This window comes from Cynocephalus volans, chromosome 15, assembly GCF_027409185.1.
Source record: "Cynocephalus volans isolate mCynVol1 chromosome 15, mCynVol1.pri, whole genome shotgun sequence".
Taxonomy (NCBI): Eukaryota; Metazoa; Chordata; class Mammalia; order Dermoptera; family Cynocephalidae; genus Cynocephalus; species Cynocephalus volans.
The window spans coordinates 41368418-41382715 of NC_084474.1; positions in this window are offsets into that span (position 1 = coordinate 41368418).

The following is a 14298-nucleotide window of genomic DNA, read 5'->3' on the forward strand; positions in this document are numbered from 1 at the left end:
TGATTCCTCAGTTCTCTTCTGTGCCCCCAGTTCTCTTAAGTCCAATTTAAGCCTGGACCGTAATGAGAATTGACACCTGGTGAGTAATGAGAAAGTCCACAGGACTTTTCAGGGAAGCAAAGAAAATTGATTAGGATGTGTTGGACTCTGGCTAGGTTCACATTTCCAGGCTCTAGAATATGCTGAAAGGAAATACAACTTGAAAAATTAGCTTCCATAATAATGCTTTTTCATGCCATGATAATTTTGTCTGTGTTCCCTACAACCCCTGAAGGAAGACGGGATCAGGGGCAGTTTTTAGCAAGGCCGACTAGAGACACACGGTCGGTTCCTTTGTGGCTAACGGTAGCACGCGGCCTCCTGCGCTGAATGGACTATGGCTCATGAATATCTGCAGAGTGGGAAGAGCTCAAGCTCCTGTTCTATGGCTTTAGCAGGTGTGTGGAGATATTGCTTAAAAGAGAACTTTTTTTTAACCGTACCATTTACTGAAGGCCCAATGTGTGTCAAATGCTGTGCTAAGAACTTTAAATGCATTAGTTAATGAAATTCTCACAATAACCAAATTGTGTATAAAATCTGTGTTTTACATAAAAAAGAAATTGAGGATTACAGAGGTGAAGACACCTCCTCACTGGTACAAAGCTTGCAAGTGCTGCTTACATCCCATCAGCCTAGGGTTTAAACCTAGTTCTGCCTAACTCCAAAGCTTATCTAATTTCTTAACCTCCATTGTCAACAAATGCCGATTGACCTCCACTTGACTCTGTTTTATGGAGGATTGGGTTAGTTGATGTGGTTTGGTTTGACCTAAGATGACCTTCTGGTCAGGCTTTATCCTTGGACTTACTTCATTCTAGACTTAGGATCTCAGGTTGGTCAGAAGCTCATGGAGTGACAGTAACAGGCTACCCTTTGCCAGATAATTTGCCTCCTAATATTGGATACTTTATCAAAAGTAACTTTAAATTGAACTACTCTGTTAATCAACATATTTGAAAAAAGATAGCCTTCTTTTCATTACATGATCACATGATGATTCATCACATGAATATTTTAACATTCATATGGGATGATAATTCATTTAAAGTTTTAGATACGAAATAACTTTGAACCCTAATTATTATGACCTTTTACTTTATTATGTCCTAGGGTGTGTTTGTGTAGTACTCCCACAGGCAGAACACTGTACAGAGAAATAATATAGAATCTAATGAGCTCCTATGGCATAAGTCCTAACACCCCTCCTATTTACCTTTATCCCTCTTTTTCTACTAGCAAACTTTGTTTCTCTCAGCTTAATGCTAAGTCCTAGATGTTTAATTTTACATTCACTACACTTTTGCCTGTAGCCTCCTTCCAGTGGACTTTTCCAGGACTATAATCATTGGACTGCTTTTGCATTCCAAGAAAAAGTTCAATCTATACAACCTGCGCTCTTCTAAACTAACAGCATGTTTTCTAAGGCCATAAAATAGGAACTGTGTAAGCACACATTGAAGAAGCCTTTTTGTTTTTCCTGATATACTATTCTGAATAAATCCATATGTATTTGAAACTGAATCATGAGCAACTAGGCTGATGGAAAATCTACATTTTTAGAAAAGTAATGTGGAAGTAAATAAATAATTTGGATAGAGAATTGCTTAATTAATAACATTGAGAAGTATCAAGAGTGCTAAAAAATTTAGTATTATTATTATTATTAAGGAGAACTATTTCACACTTTATTCATGCTGGGGGTGTTGGTGAAGGCTAGAAAAGACTACTCTTTTCTGAGTGATTTCCATCTGTTGGGTCCTTTAAAATAATGACCTAATTAAATTCTTAAAACAGGCCTAGGGGTTAGGTTAGTATCACCTCACTTTTAAAGAGGAAATAACTGAGGCCCAGAAAATCCAAGGAGCAGAACGAGAATTTGAATCCATTTGTGGTTATCTCCAAAGCCCATGAATTTATGCTCTTTTCCATATCACACCACCATAATTATCAGATTGTAAAACATTTGCTTTGAAGTTAGTTAATAGCTTAATACATTTATTTATTAAATAATACCAATTAACTTTAACTGAAGTTTTTTTTTAAATTTCCCAAAATGTTTTTCAAAAAGCAGCAACATTTCCTCAGTGTTTTGCAAGATTTAAAAAGCATATGTTGAAGTCAATTTTAAATTATATTTAAGAGCCTTAGAATTTTTATTTTAATTCTGCTAGTTCCTTACGTGAATATTTTCTTCTGATACCTACTTTAATATTTTAAAATTAACCCTTATGAAGGGAGATGAACTCTTATGGAGTCAAATAAATTATGGTGAGTTTCAAATTTAAATTTATATTTAAACAATAATTCTTTGGTATAGAAGAAAGAAAGAGTGTGAAAGAACACTATACCTAGTTATGGTGGAGATCTGCTAAATGCCATTGAAAAACAAAATGCCCACCTCAGTAGGACCGAATTCCCCAAAGCAATAACTGTTCTGTAATGTTTACAGTTCCACAAGGATGAGTGGCTTTCCTGACATCCATATTTTCCCTAAAATGAGGAAATATACATTGTGAAAATCAAGTCTCATATTTGATTATTAAATTTGGCATGACTCTCACATTGTTCCCTAAATTCCCTGCCCGTCCAGAAATGGTACTGTTTGGGGTGGCAAGATAAACCTTTTTTCCAGTGGAGAAGTGGGTCATAGAAAATAGTGATATTAGCCTGGAAATTTCTGCATTAAGACAACTAGAAATTCTGACTAATCAATTTAAATAGCAGGATGATTTATCTCGACTTCACAGCTATAATTTCCTTTAAATTGTTCTTTCTCTTCACTTGTAGCAAAGATGTGCTACCAACTTTATTCTTTTTCAGTGGAGGTCTTTGTCTCCATCCATACCAAGCTTATTCCATGTTAGGGTCTTTGCACTTGCGGTGTCACTGTCTGGACTGCTCTGTACTCAGATCTTTGCAAAGCTCAAATATCACCTCCTCAGCTACGAGTTTTCTCACTTCTAAATCCGATATATCCTTCCTTCTTCCCAGTCACTCCATTATCTCAGTCTATCTTATTTCATTCATAGCATTTGTTGCCTCCCAAAATTATTTTATTTGCATTTTGAAGTTTGTTTCCTTCTTTAATGTCTATAACCATCTCTAAAATGGACCTTGACCATTTTTTACTACTGTGTTCTCTTCACTTGTAACATGCCTGGGGAACAGTGGTGCTCAATAAATACTTATAGAGAAAATGATTAAATGGTCAGTTTAAACTTCAACTATTGTATTGTTATAGAGACTTAGGAGGGCAGAATGCTCAGCAGGGACTACGCCTACCCACAAGCAGTGATCTGAACTCAGGCGTGTGTGACACTGACGTCTGGGCATGTGAATGAGCTTTGCTAGAAGTAAACTCATGTTCGTTTTTGGACTAAGGAAAAAGAACCTTTCCCCTCTCAGTTCTATTAATGGGAGGAATGATCTGACCCGTCTGTGTCTGTCAGTCATCGCTGGAAGAGCGAGAACATTGGTCTTTATAAGTGTCAAATTTTTTGACACTTTATAAGTGTCAAAATTTGACTCTCCAAATATGGTTTGAACTTTTGACACATAAATTTCAGAAGTCCATAACTCTTATGGCTTTAATTACCATAATGAAAGAAAACTTTCAACTTCGTATTTTCTGTCTTCAAACATTATTTTTTGAAGGCAATTTTTAAATGTTCTAGTGAATATTTTTTATTAACAAACAAGTCAACTCTACATAGATAAACATTTTTGGGGGGGGAGTGTTAAGAATCCATTTATTTAAAAATTCAGGTTTTAGTGAAAAAAATTTTTTTAAATTTTAAGTTATGAACATACAATGTAGTTGATTTTCGTGTCCCTTTGTCAGTTCCTCTCCCCCCCTCTTCCCCCATCAACATCATATCTGTTCACATGTCTTAACAAGTTCAAGGAATTGTTGTGATAGTTGTGTCTTCTTCCCCCTCCGCCACCATTTGTTTTTATATTTACATAGATGAACATTTTAATCCACGGTTTAGAAGCATTCACAGAGTCTTACATTCATGCTTTTGAAAATATTAAATTTTGAATATGCCCAGTTCACTGTCATGCTTATTGAAATTACTGGTTGAAAGACATACTGTATACTCTGAGAATATAGGCTTGTGAGCTTTTAAACTAATGGCTAGACATTTCTTCTACTGCATGAATGGATAAACTGGACAGATTAATTGTACCATACTCATATTTATCTTTAAAACTAAAAAAATATTATTTGTATCTTATCTAGCATAACTAGCCGGAGAACTAATAAGCTCTCTTGTAAGAGATGACATTATTAAGCAACATTTTTCACCTAAAAAGAAAATAACACACACGATGCTTTGTAAATCATAAAATACTGCCCAAATGTGAATAATCAGCTTATGGCTTTAAAAAGTTTGATTTTAACTCTCAGGCAAATAGATGATAATATAAAACAAAATAGTTCAAGTGATTGCACTTGTCCTGAAATTCAAACAATTATGTAACAGAGATCTGCTTGCCTCAGATTAAACTAAATCCTACATGTAAATATGAAAGGAGATAAGTTCTCAAGTGTAAATATTAAGAGAGGTAAAAGTTAGTTGTATCAGTCAACTTGTTGCAACATCTTTCTTGCACCTTTTTGGGGGGATCTATATACCTAAAACTATTTTAAAATAAGAAAAAGTTTTTTTCTGACTCTCCTAATAACTTTGTAAGCTCTCAAAGACTAGATTTTTATCAAAGACTAGATTTCTAAAATACATTTATAATTACATATGTCTTCTTAATCCAGTGTTTCTTAATGCATAGTTTGCAGATCACCTGACTCAGATTCAACTGAGGGTGACATTAAAATGCAATGTGTGTGTCTCAACTAATCCCTTACCTTTGTGAAATGACCTTAGCCAATTTGGATAGTCAACCACTCAAGCTCTTTTAGAAAGTATCGGTAGCCTTGTTAGGGGGATGGGGGGCTTTATGACTCCACCCTCACAATCTAATTACCAAGAAATACATTTGTTTTTTTAAAAATATTTTATTTTTAAAACAGTTTATTTATTTTTTTACTTTAATTTTATAATTTTTATTTATACATATTTATGGGATACAGAGTTGACTATCAGTATTTGTGTACAGTATGTGATGATCAAATCAATATTATCAGCATGTTCACCATTACAAATCATAAAAACTATGTGTCCTTTACCAAATTACTCCCTATCCTCCATTCCCCTCCCACTTTCCTACCGCTAGTAACTATAGGTCTGTTCTCTCCTTCTGAATGTTCAACGTTTTATTACAGTCTTCCTTTCTTTGTTTCTTAGCTCCTACTTATGAGTGAGGATATGCAGTATTTCTCTTTCTGTGCCTGGTTTATTTCATGTAACATAATTTTCTCCAAGCTCATCTGTGTTGCCGTGAATGGCAGAATTTCATTCTTTTTTTATGGTTGAGTAGTATTCCATTGTGTATATCTATCACGTTTTCCTTATTCAGCCATCCATTGATGGACATGTAGGTTGGTTCTATCTCTTGGCTATTGTAAATAGAGCTGTGATGAACTTGGGAGTGCAGGTATCCCTTCGGCATGATGATTTCCATTCATTTGAGTATATACCAGAAGCGGAATTGCTGGATCATATGGTAGTTCTATCTATATTTGTTTGAGAAAACTCCATACTGTTTTCCATAATGGCTGCAATAATTTACAGTCCCACCAACAGTGTAGAAGAGTTCCCCTTTCTCCATATCCTTGCTAGCATTTGTTATTCTCAGTCTTTTCGATAATAGTCAATTTAGCTGGGGTAAAATGACATCTTGATGTGGTTTTGATTTCCATTTCCCTGATGATTTGTGATGTTGAACGTTTTTTCAGGTACCTGTGGGCCATTTGTAAGTCTTCCTTTGAAAAATGTCTTTTCAGCTCTTTTGCCCATTTTAAAAATTGGTTTATTTATTTATTTTTTTTACTGCGAAGTTATCTGAGTTACTTGTATATTCTTGATATTAATCCCTTGTTGGATGTATGGTTTGCAAATACTTTCTCCCATTCAGTACATTGCCTTTTTCACTTTGTTGATTGTTTCCTTTGCTGTATAGAGGCTTTTTAGTTTGATATAATCCCATTTGCCTATTTTTTCTTTTGTTGCTTACGCTTTTGGTGTCTTATTTATGAAGTCTTCTCCCAGTTCTATGTCCTAAAGTGTCTGCTCTATGTTTTCTTCTAGGAGTTTTACAGTTTCAGGTCTTATATTTATGTCTTTAATCCATTTTGTATTGATTTTGGCATATGGCGAGAGGTATGGGTCTAGTTTCTTTTTTCTACACATGGATGTCCAGTTTTCCCATCACCATCGTTTTTTTTTTTTTTAATTTTATTTTGTTGATATATATTATGGTTAATTATTGTTGCCCCTTACCAAAACCTCCCTCCCTCCTCCCTCTCCTCCCTCCCCCCCAACAATGTCCCCTCTGTTTGCTTGTCGTATCAACTTCAAGTAATTGTGGTTGTTATATCTTCTCCCCCCCCCCCGGTTTTTTTTTTTTTTTGTGTGTGTGTGTGTGTGAATTTATATATTAATTTTTAGCTCCCACCAATAAGTAAGAACATGTGGTATTTCTCTTTCTGTGCCTGACTCGTTTCACTTAATATAATTCTCTCAAGGTCCATCCATGTTGTTGCAAATGGCAATATTTCATTCGTTTTTATAGCTGAGCAGTATTCCATTGTGTAGATGTACCACATTTTCCGTATCCACTCATCTGATGATGGACATTTGGGCTGGTTCCAACTCTTGGCTATTGTAAAGAGTGCTGCAATGAACATTGGGGAACAGGTATACCTTCGACTTGATGATTTCCACTCCTCTGGGTATATTCCCAGCAGTGGGATAGCTGGGTCATATGGTAGATCTATCTGCAATTTTTAAAATACATTTGGAGACTTTTACAAACACTGTTTAAAGATCCTGAATGCTATCTTCCTGGCATGCTTTCTTCTTTAAACATACTGAATTAATATTCACTTCAGCAGCCACTCATTGTTTTACTACCTCTTTTTTCCCCAAGTTTTCTTAAATCCTTTAATGCTTTCACTAGTAACCACCTCTAGAGAAGTTCTTTTTTTTTTTAAATTCATCTTTTGTGATACCCTTTTAATCATTGAGTTGCATGCTAAACACAGGCTGGTGACTTGCTCTGCAGTGGTTGTTGAATCAAATGTTCAAGTCAGATGCATGATTAAGACAGATGGGTACAATCACCAAATGCCTTCTAGTAGTGCAAATATCCATTGTTGCATGCAGGAGGTTTTCATTTTAATTTACTCTTACCTGATCCTTGTCCTAGTAGATCTATCATAGAAAAGTGGCAAGAGCACAATTTGAACCGATGATTTGCAGAATGACTAATTATTGAAGGGCAGAGCACACAGAAATACATTATAGAAATACTCTTTACTGACCTTACAAGAGTGAACAAAGACACATAATGGGGTGAAGAAATATCTACACTGCTCCTTCTGTCTCTAAAGACTTTCTTTTGCTTCACAGTTATTTTCAGGTGTTAGTATTAACTATAAATTCTTTCTCTACTCCAATTTCTTTGAGTAATGCTCTTTCTTTATTGTGAATGTGGTTAATAATAATACTCATCTGAAAGGCTTTCATTTTTTTAAAAATGAGGATTAGAGATAGTAAAAGATAGCTTTTATTTTTTTTAATGAGTGTACTAACAATGGAAAACTGCCTGGGCTGTGGCTGAGTAGGATGGGAAAGCAAACATAGATGACAGCTGAGGAGGACACAGGGTTATGTCAGACCTTCCAGGACTTTGATGAAGCATAATAGCTAATCAGCCTTGAAACTGTGGGACATCATCCCTCCCCAGGGCTTTTTCGAAGAAATGGGTGAGGAATAAATGGAATTATTATAGGTGATTTCACGACATTTTTTTTCTTTTAGAATAACCTAATAAAATGGTGACTTTTGCTCCTGTACTTTTACACACATGATCTTATTTACAACTTTTAAGAAGTCAGTGAGCTGGGTGGAGGAATACCGGTTATCTCCATTTCAAAATGAAGAAAGAAGCTTTCGTAGATGAGGAAGTTAAGCCACTTGTCCAAAGTCATATGTAAGCATTAGAATTCTTCAAACTCTTTGTCAAGAATTATTTCCACTATGACAAATCATAAAGTCAAACTAATAATAGCTTTTCTTTTACTACATTTTACTTCATATCACAAAAAAGTTCAATACAGGGAGCTATTATGTCAAGACGGTCATTGCAGTTTCTCTAAAATAGATCCTATAATGTTGGTGCAGACAGGGCTTGGTTTTGCCGTGAGGGGTGGCAGGGAGGATACGGGCACCAACATCAATGCACACTGTGGTTTTGGCAGCCCACGGCAGCCTGCCCAGGCCCACAGAGCTATCACATGCCTCCTTACCGAGGCTCTTCCAGTGCCCATCCTGCCTGTGTTTCTGAGGAGAAAACAAGCTATACATGATTTAAACTCCCAGATTCTGGTATAGCTGGTAAACACATATTTCCACATTTCCACAAAAATCTACTTTATTTCTTCCAGTTCTAGGGTCAAAAGATCTAAGCACAGGATGGAACAGAAAAGGCCCTTTTCCCTTCTATTTCTAGGACTGAAGGAAAACAAAAATTAAATTTATATTAGGATCCCCACAACAAAATTTGATTAAAAAAAAAACAAACCTCTGTCCTTTTAGTTAAAGTAGTTAAAGGTGAAATAGCAAAATCTAAATAAAAGTGTTCCCTGATTCTGTCTTTGTTACTGAGTCCAAGTCCAGCTGCCTTCCCCAAACATAAACCTCAGCTTGGCTTGCCAAAATCTGTTATGCCAGGGCATTCAGTTCCCAGCTTGTCTTGCCATAATCTTGTTACCAAACCCAACTCAGGTTGCCTGCCCCCAAACAAAAAGCAAACGACTCAAAAATCAGATGTTGGTGGAACAGGAGTCAGCTTTATTCAAGAATATCTGTAACCTGAGGGAGATGTTAGGCTAACCCATCACCTCTGGGTAAACCTGAAGGAGATGGCCAGACTAAAACCATCTCAAGACTCAGATTCACTGATGGGGTTTTTTAAGAGCGGATTGAGGGGCTGGAATGTGGGAAATGAAAAGCAGGAGGGAGGGGGATGTGTAAGGGGCCAGGTGCAAATTCACACCAAGTCTCCACCTGGTTTCTTTCTTTTTTTTTTTTTTTAATTTTATTTTATCGATATACATTGTAGCTGATTATTGCTCCCCATCACCAAAACCTCCCTCCCTTCTCCCTCCCCCCTCCCCCCCAACAATGTCCTTTCTGTTTGCTTGTCGTATCAACTTCAAATAATTGTGGTTGTTATATCTTCTTCCCCCCCCCCCGGTTTGTGTGTGTGTGTGTGTGTGAATTTATATATTAATTTTTAGCTCCCTCCAATAAGTGAGAACATGTGGTATTTCTCTTTCTGTGCCTGACTTGTTTCACTTAATATAATTCTCTCAAGGTCCATCCATGTTGTTGCAAATGGCAGTATTTCATTCGTTTTTATAGCTGAGTAGTATTCCATTGTGTAGATGTACCACATTTTCCGTATCCACTCATCTGATGATGGGCATTTGGGCTGGTTCCAACTCTTGGCTATTGTAAAGAGTGCTGCAATGAACATTGGGGAACAGGTATACCTTCGACTTGATGATTTCCATTCCTCTGGGTATATTCCCAACAGTGGGATGGCTGGGTCGTATGGTAGATCTATTTGCAATTGTTTAAGGAACCTCCATACCATTTTCCATAGAGGCTGCACCATTTTGCAGTCCCACCAACAATGTATGAGAGTTCCTTTTTCTCCGCAGCCTCGCCAGCATTTATCGTTCATAGTCTTTTGGATTTTAGCCATCCTAACTGGGGTTAGATGGTATCTCAATGTGGTTTTGATTTGCATTTCCCGGATGCTGAGTGATGTTGAGCATTTTTTCATATGTCTGTTGGCCATTTGTATATCTTCCTTAGAGAAATGTCTACTTAGCTCCACCTGGTTTCTATTCTCATCCTTGACATTATTTTAGGGTCCTGTGGGATTTTGATATGCTTCAGGGTGGAATCGACATAGCTTTATTTATGTCTTCCTTGGGTTCTCAGGGTCTGGATAGTACATGTCTTGTGGCAAGTCTGCAGTTCTAGGCTGATTGGAAAACAACTTTGCACCTCTGTAAATAATGTCATCTTGCTCTGTAACCAAGGTTCAAAATATCAAATAACCATGGGAAAAGAGGGAACTCAGAGAAATGCTTGCTAAGAAAAAAAATGTCTTTTTAATTGTTTTCTAAAGCCCATGAAGTTTTAGGTCCCAACATGGCTTTAGTCTTACTCACTCCAATATCTTCCTTATGCAAATGATTACTTAGTCAATTAATTTAGCTGGTAGAGGCTATGACTTTTTCGGAATTTTCTGTTTTTCTTTGAAAAAAATTTTTAATATGCTCCAGGCAAATGAGAATTACATGAATATATAATGTATAATAAGCTGATCTCTAAGATGGGTTTAGCTATAAGTAAGTGAAACATTTTAAGGACTCTTAAAGATCTCTGATGTAGTGTAAATCTTCCTTCAGCAATGATTCCCATAGAAAGAGTGCACAGGGTCTTCTCCTGTGGTTTCTTAGGGCTCCTTTAGTTCTGGAATCAGAAAACTTTAGAGAGGCTGCTTAGGCAGCAGTTCTTAACTGGTACTTGAAAGGCCCTAGGTTTCAAAACTCAAGGGTTACGAGTGAAGAGGTGTTGAATGAAAGGCTGTCCTTACTGCATCCACTTACACCTAGTTTATCTGGCCCTGTGGGGAGTTCCTTAATATGCAGTACTTGGACATTGCAATAATAGTCCTAATTCCTTTAAGACTGTCCCAGACTCTGCCTTCAACTAGTTGGTAAAGTTCCACACAACTTTGTGCAACTGCCTGAGGATTACAAAATGAGGGTATGACATGCTGGCAGGTACCTTTATTTTCCAGTGTCACCCAGGAGGCAGTCGGAACCAGTCTGGTGAGAAAGAACTCCAGGAAAAACACCTCCCCAGGTTTATGTCAATAATGATTTTAAAATGAAGACTCAGGGAATCCAGAGGAATCCTTAAGGCCCTAGTAGCTAAGAACCACGCTCTGCTTAGACTGAAGCTCATGAGCGTGGACTTCTTAGAACAAATAGGGCTGATTTTATGCAGTGACTTGATCTGGGGAAGAATTCCTGGCAATTTTCTCAATTCCTCCTGTTGGTAATTCCTAGGGGTGCTAGCTAGCCAGGTTTCATGTTTGTCACTCTTACAATGTGGTCTTTTGTTGCTCCTATTGCGGGCTTTGAGAGTTCTCAGAGTCCCCTGCAGAGTTGGACAGGATTTTAGTGTGTGGTTGCTTGCAGCTGGCACCAACTGTTTCTATACGTTTCCATCCTAATTTGTTTTGTGTGTGTGTTAAGATTTTGTTTTTGGTCCTCCCCCCACTGATACTACACATATAGTATCAAATTGTTTGCTGATGAACGTGATATTGTTAGTAAAGGCCAGTGGCTTCTTCCAAGGCAGCACTGGCCATTTACTTAAGGCCACTTTTGGATATGAGGCTGACTGTGCCATTTATTTTGGTTAATATCATGTTTTTAAAAGATTCATTTTAACTTTAAAATCAGAGGCAGCAAATGAAACTTTACTTAAAGTTTCAAGTGTCTAAAATGTAAAGTTGGAGTGGTAAGGAACAAAGGAATCATCTTTTGGCAGCAGTTAGATATAATGAAGTTTGCAGAAAAGAAGGGTAGGGTGTCTTTTATTAGATCAAATATTGACAGCAATGTTCCAGCATGATGGACATGCCTTCTGTATGAGATGAGCAGGACATCCACTCAAAAACAGCCCAGTAGGGAGAGAAATGCCAACAATAATAGATGTGACCTTTTACTGCCTTGGCCATTGGCATTACCCAAGGGTAATCCTAGATCACCCATTTTTCCATTTGGATGTAGCTGAGACTGACGGGGCAGGTGTCCTGCCTAAAGCAACTGATTTACTGATTTATGATCAGCTTTTAGTCTCCTTCCTACTTGCCTCTTCCAATGTGAGCTTGAAAATCCAATTCTTTTCACTACCTCCACAGACAGCCTAGAGATAAGGACCTGGTGAATTCTTTGTTACTTGTGAGGCTTCTATGGAATCATTGTAAAGATGGATGGTAAACTGATGCACCTTAGAGATTTTTAGTATTGTTGTTAAATTCAGCAGGATTAAAATACATCTACCGACAAAGGACTTAACTGCAGTGTCTAGATGAAGCTAAATCGAGCACAACTTAATCCCTTCATCATAATATGAACAAGGAACAAAACAAATGATACCATGGCAGTCGGGCGCTGCCTCAGGCACCACAACTTCTGGTTGTGGAAATGAGCTATGGGCTGATTTTGTAACTCATAGTTATTCACACACTGCCATCCATGTCTCTGGCCTTCCTCCTTAAACATCAGGGCTGTACCCAAATCATTCAACCCACCTTCAGGAGATGGATGGAGAAAGTTTGTTTGGAACTCAATGACCTGTGGCTTCTTAAGGTGTAAAGTTTGGACTTGACAGCGCTGAATGTGAGAGGGGAGAGAATCACATTTGACTCCACTACATGTCACAAGTTGCACCTGCCTCTCTCTCTTAAATGAGAACATTTAAGTAGGAAAAGTGCTTAAAAACAATTTAGGGGGCATACCCTAGTTACATTCTGGAGTGGACATGTGTGAACCTGTCTTTTCTGGAAGCCGGATTCAGGTCAGCTTGAAGGTCAAACCTATACCTGCATGCCTGGTCTCCATTCTGTCCTGTGCCATCTGGAGCAACTTAGCTCTCTGGACCTCAGCCTTGTCTTGACCTTGCCTTTGACTTGTGGTTAGCCTTACGTCACAGCCACTAACTGCTGCCTGTCTCAGGACCAGTGCCCCTCCTCTGGCCATCCACATCTTCCTGCTCAGCCCATCTTCTAGTCCAGCACCCCTTACCTTTCCTGTTCTGACCATTAGTTGTTTTCAGCCTCAGGTGACAGCTTGGACCAGAGGCTGAGAGTTTAGGCCTGAGAAGAATATTGTCCAAGGACCCAGGTTATAGGGGGAAGAGTGCAGTCTAGCTTGAGCCAGGAACAAAGAGCACTGTGTGTTCTCTAGTGGTAAAAAATTTGAGGAAAAAAAAAAAAATCTGGCTTAAATGGGAAAAAAGTGAAAGCGAGAAGAGCATGAGATGAATCGTGGGTCACACTAATGACCAACACGAGGTCATGCACGTGTAACTCAGTTGCCTTGGGAAGCATTTGCATCTTGAGTTTCTCACATATTGTGAAAAATGGATTTTTTAATTTATAACTTTAATTTTTGAATGGGTACTATGTTCATGTGGTTCTAAATTCAAGGGTATAATAAGAGAGTACAAAATAAAAAAATTCCTCCCATCTTCTGTCCCAGAGAGAACCAAAGTCATCAATTCCTTTCATACTTTTGTAGAGATATTTGTTGCATACACATAAGAATAACTACTTCTATTATTTTTCTCTTTTAAAAAAATATAAATATTATACCATAAACACACCTGTGTCTCTTACCTTTTCTCCTTAATATACTATCCTGGAATTTGGTCATATCATTATATAAAAAGTGTTTTTTGAGGGGTTTTACAACATTCAGTTTTATAAATTGCCATTATTTATTTAGCCATTTGCCAAGTGATGGACATTTAAATTATTTCTAGCCATTGTAAATGAGGAAATGAATGGCACATTTCATTGGATACTGAGAGGAGTACTACTGGACAAAGAAAAAGGAATCTGGCAATATAAAAACCTTTCAAATATATACAGTATGTATACTGTCACATACGTTTTACTTAGATTCTAATAATGATTTTGATAGGGTGGTAAAGTGATATTTGCATTTTTAACATGAGGAAAAATATATCTAGGGAGAGGTGAAGGTGGCAGCTTTCTTTAATGAGGAAGTTGGATAGAAGGAAAGTAATCTGTCAGATATGCTCCACTTTTTAGCAGAGAAGTCTATTCTTGCTTCCAGGAAGGATGCTAAGACAAAAATCTTGTTGAAAAAATCTTCTGTTTTTAGGGTTGCTTTAAAAATATCTACTTTCTCACACATGTACGAAGTAAAAAAAGAAAGCAAATAGCTTATAGAACAAGGAATACTTTTGCGTTATTGAAAGCAAACTCAAGCTAGAGTCACCTGTGAAGTCACTG